Genomic DNA, 10,290 nt, shown 5'->3' with positions numbered 1-10,290 from the left:
GTTTTCCAGAAAAGGCTAAGGAACTTAGCATCTCTATTTGACACAATAATCCTACGCAAACCATGGAGTCTCATAATTTCCCCAAAGAAGAGTTTTGAGATGTGAGAAACATCATCTACCTTATGCCATGGTATAAAGTGTGCCATCTTGCTAAACCTATCCACCACCACAAAGATAGAGTCTACACGTCTTTGGGTTCAAGGAAGCCCAAGAACAAAGTCCATACTAATGTCTACCGAGGGTGCAAATGGGATGAGTAAGGGTGTGTATAGCCTATGAGGTATCACCCTAGACTAGGCTTGTAAACAAGCCACACACCTAGTGCAACACTACAATAAAAATGACCTATACCTACAGACAAAAACTGTCACTATAAGTTAAAAAGCCGTAGGTAAATGTATAATAAACTTTGTCCTACAGACGTTTCTTCTGTCAACTTTGAGGGGGCGTAAAATGACAGCTAATTGTCTGTCACTATAGGTTTTACCTACTATGTATAGTGTGTAGGTAAAAGTCATTAACTTCTACTTACATCTCCTAACTGTAGGTAAAAGTCTTTAACATGTACCTATCATCTTCAACTGTAGGTAAATGTTTAGATCTTAGAGAGAGCTTATAACATACATAATTGAATGTGGGCAGTGCAGCAATCCAACGATCCTTCCAGCTCCAACTCCAACTAGCTTTGCCAAGTTCATAATTACCTTGGCCTTGGCTAGAGCTGACCCTCCACTATTAGAGTGACAAGACATCAAGACCCTAATCTAGTACAAGGACCATAAAGATGTCTACAATATCTTTTGCATATATACACAAAGTTAGAGTGACAAGACATCAGAATAACTTCCACATATATTTCAGTTAGACATAATTTTATAGTTGTGCTCTTAATTTTATTGATTTATATTTATAAGAAATAAATCTAAATATAGAAGTATTAGCTAATCGCCATTTCCCTAATCAAATTAATCAAGAACAATTTTAGACCCATATAATTAGCATTCAAAATCCAAAATTAGACTACATAAACATAAAAGGAGATTCTATTGTGTGCGCATGTTCATACATACATAATTACAGTTCAAATCTGTCTTTCTTTTTGAGTTTTGAAAATAATAATAAACATAAAAGGAGATTCTACTGTCTTTCTTTAATGTCTTCCTCAAGAGGCCCCCAGAAGAAATCTTCTGTGTCAAACCTGTGTATCAGATAGGGGTTGAGAGTCAATGCATTTTTTTCCCAATTGGGAAGGGGAAGGAAGAAAAATGAAAAAGAAAAGTAAGAAAAATGCTACTCCAATGATCAAGAAATAATTTGCAGAGTAGTTTTGTCCTATTGAAATAATAATTTTACCATCAAGATTATATGATTATGGAAAGATCATCAAACTGTCATCAATCATGAGAATTTTCAAGAGTTTACCTGAGTACACTCTATCAAGCACATGGGGAACAACACAGAAAATAGTTGGTTTTAGTTCCCCAACATCATCAATTAACAATTTGACATCCTACAGCCATTGAGTAAATGATGGTCATATTCCAAATCCGAAGTTCAACTTTTGTGTGGGGGGGGGGGGGGATCAAACAAATCCAAAGTTTAATTATTACACCAAATGTTCATTTCATAATGACAGATATACATATACTACATATACTTACCCCACGCCAGAAACCAATTGAAGCACCATGCCATATGAATATCTCCTCAATGGTCCTAAAAAAAGTATGTGCGAGTGGAAGGTATGATATGTATACATCCTTTTCTTAATAGGAAGTTCAAAGCTCTGAGTTTGATCCTGTGGCAGTATTAAAAATTGAATTAGGAATGGGAAACACAAAATATTCAAAGCAAAAGACATAATTAATTCCTTGAGGTCATGACTGAAATTAACCTCAGAAAAATAAATTCCAATGTATATGATTCTGTATAAATTGGTCAAACCAAACAATCCCCAAGTTTCCATTTAAAAGATATCCTTATATTTTCATTTCCATTGCACAAAAAAGTTATATTCATTAATTGCTGTAACAAAGACATAAAAATGAATGCTTCTTTCTAAAGCACAAGCATTTTAGGAAAGAAAGGAGAGAATCAACAAAACTTACTCTTGAGATACTTTGTTGCATTTGGAAATGTCTTGAATAGCTGAAAAGTTTCAAAACAAATATTTGGGTGAGACTAACTGTTTACAAAAGATTGTACACAACTCTAAAATCCTTCCTAACAATTAAACTGCTATAAAACAGAGGGTTTAGATAGGAGAACCTCAGGTATCTTCTTCTCTTCTGCAAGTGCAATTGAGACCTCTGAATGGCATATAATAAACTCTATAGCCCCAACACCTGTGTCATATGAATGAGAGTGTCAAAGCAACTGAAAATTATAAGTTTAATTTGAAAAATGAATATTTGTACAATGAGATATTCTCCCAGTACCATGCACCATTTGAATTTACTGCATGCAGTAAACTTCAAAAAACATATCATTGTTAGAAAAGTTATATATCACAATTTTAGGTACCGGACAAGTCTCAGTGTAAGTTCTTTACTTGCATTATTTTAAAAGGACTTTGTTCGTAAATAAGTGGAACTCTCTGCAAAGAGTAGATATTCAATATAAGAAACAAAGCTTCAATCTAGAAATGCCTTATTCTCCATTAAGCTCAATAAGGACTACAAAAATCCAACTACCAAAGAAACAATACAGTAGAAATAGAAATAACAATAGATACTCAGCGCAAAAAAGAAACAAAAATCAACATATCAACATCTAAATAATACAATAGAAACCTCCAACATATAGAGTGAGCAGAAAAATCAAGATGGAAAAAACTCACCAGAAAACAAGGGAAGCAAATTCAAAAATAAAATGTACCTGCATGCTCATAATCCATTCTGCAGAATTGGCACCATAAATACCACATTTTACACCCTGCAAATCAGCAATATATGAATTAAGCTGAAATGAACAAATTGCTAGAAACTATAAATATAATCATATGCAAATATGAAATATCAAAATCATATAAAATAAGGATATCCATGTCAAAGAACCAAGCACTTGAACTCACATGACCATGGTTCTGATTCACTCTTGAGCTATTCATGCACATGCAGATAGCCACATTACCAAGAACATATGGTCATATGTCTCACATTACCATGGTTCTATTTTGAACGAAATAGCTATCTGCCTCCTATCCTATTGAAACAGAATTGTTTAAAATATGTCATATGACGCAGCGATTGAGGTGAGGAACCTTGTTTCCCCAGAGCCAGAGGTGGAGGACGCCGGAGTTGCTTCGTTGGCGAATCCAAAGGTAATCAGATGCTGCATGTCTTAATTATATGGAGTATTATGTAACATGAAACATATGATATATCACTTAACGACCGCAATTGTTGGACCAACGATACTAACCCTGACGTAGGCGTTAAGGGTCATGTCGTCACCTTCTACTCTTACTTCCTCATGTCCAAAGTGTGACTGATTACTATTACTATGCTAAAGCATGGTTACGTTCTTTACTTGCTTTGTGTCACCGCACAAACAAGAAAATTTTCTTGCTTTTTAAATTTCGTATTTTCAGTTCCACTTAAATTGTATGTCTGTCCTTTTCCTTAGCTTTCATGGAGCGTTTCTAGTTCTTCATTAATTCTCTTGTTCAATTCTTCTTCTTCTTTTTTTATGAAAATATCTTAGAATTTTTTATTTAAATAATTAGAGGCTTGTGACAAATTCGGAATGCAAAATGATTTTAAAGGTTCAAAGGTAGCAAGCAAATCAGAAAATGTGAGTAAATGTGAAAGATTTTATGGCAAGTGAGATTAAAGTTTCATAGATCGATAATTTTTTTAAAATAAATTTGTAATTTTGTGTGAAATATGATATTTTAATTGATAGTTTTATGTATAAAAGGTGAATTACACCTTTTCGTTTTGAAAATTTTCTTTTTATCAGATTTCTCTTCTTCTTTCTTATATGTCTTTCTTGATTTCCTCATCTTTTTTCTAATTTAAATTAATTTCCTACTCTATTTTTCAATCTCACGTGATTTTCTCTTATTTCTTTTTAATCATTTTTTAATTATTATTAGTATGAAGTCTACCTCCAGCTTTTTCTACTTTCGCTTTATGGTCTTCAGGAAGCAGCCGGACCTCATCAATCAATTGGATACACTAGGAGACATTCTCAGGGGACACAAATTCCAATTCCTAATAATAACCTTGCATATTTATGTTTGAATAAATCTCCTGTAATATATTACTAATAATCTTATTATTAAATGAAAAAATATTAAATATATATTTTTTAATTTTATTACTTTGTAAGAAAATAATGTTAATCCAAATGCTTGTGGCCATTTTGGAGTTTGATTTCAAGATAAAATGAATATCATTGTTGAAACTAACAAGAAATTGCCATAAAATATAATGTTAATCTAAATTAATCCATAAAATGTATAATCTAAATTAAAATTTAATATTACTAATTAATATATTTTATCTTTAAAATTTTGAACAATTATTAACTAAAAATTAATTTAAATTGAATGGTTATTTTTTGAGATTGAGTATTTACTAAAAAAAATAAGAGATTAATATTCAAATTTAAACAGTCTTAAAGAGTTTTACCTACGCCAACAATTGTAGGTATAAGACTTTTGAGGGTATACCTACATCAACCAATTATAGGCACATGTTTTATGAAGTTTTATCTACATCACGTAGTTATAGGTATAAGTTTTTTAGAATTTTGCCTACACTGTGCTTTTGTAGGTAGTAATCCTTTTGAGTTTTACCTACACTAATCAACCATAGGCACAATTTTTTTGAAGTTTTACCTACACAATGTAATTGTAGGTAGAAGTCTTTTTTCAGTTTTAATGAATTTACTTACACCAAATAATGGTTGGTACAAATGGTTGAGTTTTACCTACATTAGTCACTTGTAGGTAGAAGTATTTTTGAGATTTACCTACACTAATTAATGTCTGTAGGAAAAAGGCGTCCGTAGGCTTAGGTCATTTTTCTTGTAGTGAATGCTTATGGACATCTTTCTTCATATGGGGCCAATAAAAGTTTTCTTTCAGTAAGACAAGGGTCTTGTCTATCCCAAAATGGCCCATGAGGCCACCCTCATGGCTCTATTTCACAAATAATTTCCTGATGGATCCTTGGGATATGCAAAGCTTTCCCTCTTTGAACAAATACCCGTCAGCCAAATAGAACCCATCTTAAGCCTTTTGCCCATAACTCTCATAAATAGGAGAGAAATGTTCATCTGAAGTGTTATACCCTAATTTCGTCAGGGGACTGTCATTCATTGATTCTCGCTAGCCAAACTGTGTTGTTCGACACCAGTCTCTGGCTCGCCTAGGTGAGCCAATTGCTTCATGGCTAAGTCTCAGCTTGCCTGGGTGAGCTGCAGGTCCACCAAATGCCATTTTTGGATATAAATAGGCGTGAAGGGGGCTGAGTAAAGGGTTCCAAGGTTCAGCATTGAAGGATATTGAGAGAATTGAGAGAGAAGAAGAAGAAAGAAGAGAAAATGAAGCCGAGGCGCTATTGAATCACGACCGTGATCGACCCCTACATTGTTCCTTGTTCAGTGTTCTTCGTGTGGCCGTCGATTAGTTTTGTTTTTGATATTTGAATGTGATCTATGCACCCTTATGGGTCCCCCTTGTGTTTTGTGCATATTCATTTCCTCCATCTATCATCGGTGATCTCATTTTCTTTGTAAAGTTCAATCTTAACTGATCACTAATTTTGTAAAGTTATCTTTAAAGAGGTTGGAAGTTAACAAACGAAACCAAGATAAAATCAACTCATAACTAACTACTTTTTATCAAATATCACTTGAGATCATTTCAAGGTCCAACTCCTTAGCGGTTCTCTCCTCTTTTCAAAAGTTAAAACATCATTTCAAGGTCCAACGCTTTAAACGACCTTTTTGTTCACAATTAAAATGAATCTTTCAAAAAACATAAAACCAACTTAACACACAAAACATTCGGACTTAAAGAACAGGTCTGAATTCCTCATCGCACCTGAGGATACGTAGGAGCAAGGGCAACACCCTTGTCAACCCAAAAAAAATAAAGAAACATAAAAAAGAAAAAAACATAATTTTGAAGTTACATTATGTACACTCGATTAAAGGCTGTCGTCCATTGTGACGGGCATGTATACCTTCCCCGTGCAAAAACAACTCCCGAACCCTTCTTTTCAAAATTCACAGACCCCCTTTTTGGTTTTTCTAACGTTTTCGTCGAATAGGACAAAATGGGCACATATTATATTTTTAATCACTAAAATTTTTAGGATTTTTATTCTAGTCCCTAATAAAAAATTAAGGAACATTGACTAGTAAGAAAAAGTACAGGTATTACAAATAGAAATCCTAAAAAGATTAGAGACTAAAAAGACAGTAAACCACAAATTTTTTTTATATTGTGTAAGTCATTGATGATATTTGAGATGAAAACCTGGTTGTCTCATGCGCACAAAAGCTTCAAGAATAAAGATCAGATTAAAGTATAAAAGAAAAATCTTTAAATCATTAAATGCCATCGTTCTTTTATTCACTTGCAATTTATTATTTATTTAATGTAAAATTTAATGAAATCCATAACTTATTTGGATTGAAGCCAAAAACATAAGATCTGATTCAGTGCAAATCCGTGTTCCTTTACTTTTCGAGAAAAATTTACTTCCTTAGAAAATGTCGCGTGCGATGTGCAACCCAGCAATGGTGAGTAGGAGTGTTCTAGGGTCCCAAACGAGTTCAAAATCGGTGACAGAGACAATGAGTGGTTCCCACGAGTTTGTGATCAAGGGTTACTCACTAACGAAAGGAATGGGCATTGGGAAATACATTGTGAGTGAGACTTTCATAGTGGGAGGGTTCCAATGGGCCATATACTTTTTCCCTGATGGTAGGGACCCCAAAGATAATGCCGTTTATGTCTCTGTCTTCGTTGCACTCCATTCCAAGAGTACCAACGTTCGTGCGTTGTTCGATCTCACGTTGCTCGACCTATGCAAGAAAGGAGAGCACAAGGTTCATAGCCACTTCAGTCACTCCCTCACGATTGGGCCTTACACTCTCATAAACCATGGCAGCATGTGGTTAGTGTTAGTGTTTTCTTTATTTTTATATTTAGAAAATAAATATTGAAATGTATCTTAGTTTTTTAATATTTTAAAATTTAGTTTTAGTCTCTATACAAACTTATTATATTCGTATGTCCAACATTTATGTAAACAATATAGTCTTTAAAATAAAGCAAAGTGTTATTGATTTTTCTTTTAATCTTTTTTCACTATTGTCAGGGGTTAAAGAGATAGCTCTTTTATTAGAATATAAGACATAAAAATTAAATTTTCAAAGGAACTAGAGAACCTTGTGATTTTGGTGATATGATTTGGATATCATCATGATTTATTAGCTCTTGTATCCATTTTTTGTGGTGTACATTACGTGGTGATCAATGATGCACTTGTTGTGTAATAGCGGCTATACGCGGTTTTTCAAACGGAGACACCTTGAGACGTCAAATTTTCTCAAGGATGACTGCTTGAAGATAAATTGCACTATTGCGGTTTTAGTGTCGTCCATAGATATATTCTTCTCAGTTAAACACAATACAGGTTCCTGAATCTGATATTGGTGAACATTTTGGGATGTTGTTAGAGGATGAGGAATCATTTGATGTTACTTTCTCGGTTGGTGGAGAAAGGTTTCATGCTCATAAGCTTGTTTTGGCAGCTCGATCAACCATGTTTGAAACTCAATTTTTTAATGCGATGAAGAAGGATGATCAGGAGATAGTTGTTATTGACATGGAACCTAAGGTTTTCAAGGTGTCACATTCATTAAAAGTTCCTCTTTTTCTCTATACCTTTGTAGCTGTTTTTTGTTCCACACAAGATATATGCTATTTAATTCAGTTAAAATCTGGCCTATCGTTTGGTTGGTTATCTAATTTTAATCGTGTTCTATGTTGAGCAGGCTTTACTTCATTTTGTTTATAGAGACACTCTTTTGGAAGATGAAGAGCTCTTTATGTTGGATTCGTCATTCTTTCCTTCGTTGTCTGAATCATTTATAGCAAAGTTGTTAGCTGCTGGAGAAAAGTATGGTTTGCCAAGACTAATGTTGATGTGTGAATCTATACTTTGTAAAGACATATCTGTAGATTCTGTTGCCTATATTTTTGCTCTTGCTGATCGTTATTGTGCTACCCACTTGAAGTCCATCTGTCAAAAATTTTCTGCTGAAAACTTTGATGGTGAGTTTCCATGCTTAACTTTCAAACCCAACTCTACATTTGAGTTCATAGCCAATTACTTCTTAGCTTGTAATATATTTTCATCATTTTGGTGTCTACATTATTTGTTAGTTGACAGTTGATTCTCATATCATTTCTTTCATTATTATGTCTATTGCAGCCGTGATGCATTCTGATGGTTTTGAGTATCTTAAGAAAAATTGCCCATTACTGCAATCAGAACTGCTAAAGACTGGAGTAGGATGCGAGAAAGAATTTAGTTGAGAGGGAAAATACTAAATTGTATGTTCTTAATCCAAGGTCTAGTTTAGAGGAGTGACGACCTAAGATCCAAGGTTGGAAGAGACCAGAAAAATATAAAAGAAGATTATATATATAGTTTTGCAGTAATCTTTTTATATACTATATTATGTTACTTTATAAATGAATTGAAATTACATTCTTCTATAATGTCTCTATTTTATATGTCTAAATTAAAATGTGGTATGTGATTATAAAGAGTATTTTCTTAGTTTTTTTTCCCTGTGTTACATTTAAAATCCATGTTAATGAATTTGTGGCTCACTATTACAAATCAGCATGCATGTGATAGAGATTCTCAACCCTTTGTCCTTTCTTTTGGAAATACATTTCACACACTTTCTCTATAATTAGGCCAAAGGTATCTTTCTCTCTCGTATGTTACCACATCTTCAAGTTTCATAAAAAATTTCCAAATTTCTTTGTCTCCCTCACCTAGTAAACTATTCAAGCTCCATCCACCATCAGTTCGTGACTATCTTTGCAATTCAGCAGCAAAATTTTGCACTCACCATGAGTATTCTTGCTTCTTTCATCTATCTATTTTTCTACTCTGCTTTACTTGCAATCTCTCTCTACTCTCACCCACAGGTTTTACCACCGCAACCAGCGGGTACAATCGCTGGTCATAACCATTTTTCGTCACACCGGCATTGCTCAGTTTGTGCAGTTTCCAACTCTGAACAGTCAGAAACTTCTACCCCCTATTAATTTTTTTTTTTTCATATCCTTTCCCACTGCACATTGGATATGCCCTCCATCCTCTCTTCACCAAATTTTCACGCTGCAACAGCGTGCTCCAGATCTGATTTCAAGATTGAAAAAACTGTCACTTATTGATGCTTTCAAGAAAGGAATAACTTCAGATTCACTTTGGAGTGTTCTTTACTCATGAAACCATTCTACCTTGGAAGATACCCAGTTGTGTCCATTGTAGCTACAAAAAATGAACTCATCAGCATCTTCACGAGTATATCCTGATATGTTTGCATTGTGAAGGGAACATATGTTTTACACCCTAGATGGCCTCAAAATGTTGAGGAATCTAAGCCCTTCTTCTGTACCGTCTGTTTTACAAATTCTAAACAAAATCTCATCTTGGCTGGTAGGTTCCCGAATCACATCTATTCCCACCATCATTGAATCTTGTTAACTTACATCATATCCTCTTCCTATGTTTTCGTAATTTCCATCTTGTTTTCTTTTTTCCTTGTCAACCTTCTTTGTTGTTTTGAATCTTTATTTGTTCCTATTAACCAGGTGGCATTGAAAAAACCTATATAACATCTTCAAAGTAACACTTGTCGTAACTTTGATGAATGAAAAACTTGTGAGAAACACTTCAAAGTTCAACTTCTCTCTCTAATCTCCTTCAATTCCCACACCTCGCCCCCCCCCCCCTCCCCCTCTCTCTCTGGTATTCTCTTTCTCCATTGAAGCTTCCTCTTTAAGCTTCTTATCCAAGCCACTCTCTTGGTGGTGAAGCTTCTCCTTCCATGACTTATTCTCTAGTGGATGACGTCTCCTCTAACCTCTTCTCCTTTATCTTTCGCTGCAATTCCATGGCTAAAAATCACCATTGAAGGACCTTATTGAAGCTCAAAGATCCAGCCTCCATAGAAGCTTCATAAGCAAGCTTCCAACAAGTGGTATCAGAGCACAAGAGCTTTAAGTAGGTGCTCCTTAAACCT

The 10,290-nt window shown here is 34.3% G+C and overlaps 1 long non-coding RNA gene and 1 pseudogene across 1 annotated transcript; one reads left to right on the top strand and one right to left on the bottom strand.

Annotated features, from left to right (window-relative positions):
* Positions 1-1,450: 1,450 nt before the first annotated feature.
* Positions 1,451-3,140, bottom strand: LOC114399484. Its single transcript, XR_003663743.1, has 5 exons — positions 2,878-3,140; positions 2,269-2,345; positions 2,109-2,148; positions 1,662-1,798; positions 1,451-1,510 (listed from the first exon to the last, which is right to left on the bottom strand). It is a non-coding gene; the product is annotated as an uncharacterized LOC114399484 (long non-coding RNA).
* Positions 3,141-6,662: 3,522 nt separating this feature from the next.
* On the top strand, positions 6,663-8,578 carry LOC114398593 (annotated as a pseudogene).
* Positions 8,579-10,290: the final 1,712 nt, after the last annotated feature.

The sequence above is a fragment of the Glycine soja genome, chromosome 19, assembly GCF_004193775.1.
Source record: "Glycine soja cultivar W05 chromosome 19, ASM419377v2, whole genome shotgun sequence".
NCBI lineage: Eukaryota > Viridiplantae > Streptophyta > Magnoliopsida > Fabales > Fabaceae > Glycine > Glycine soja.
Note: the sequence above shows the minus strand (reverse complement) of the source record. Positions and strands in the feature narration are given on the sequence as shown.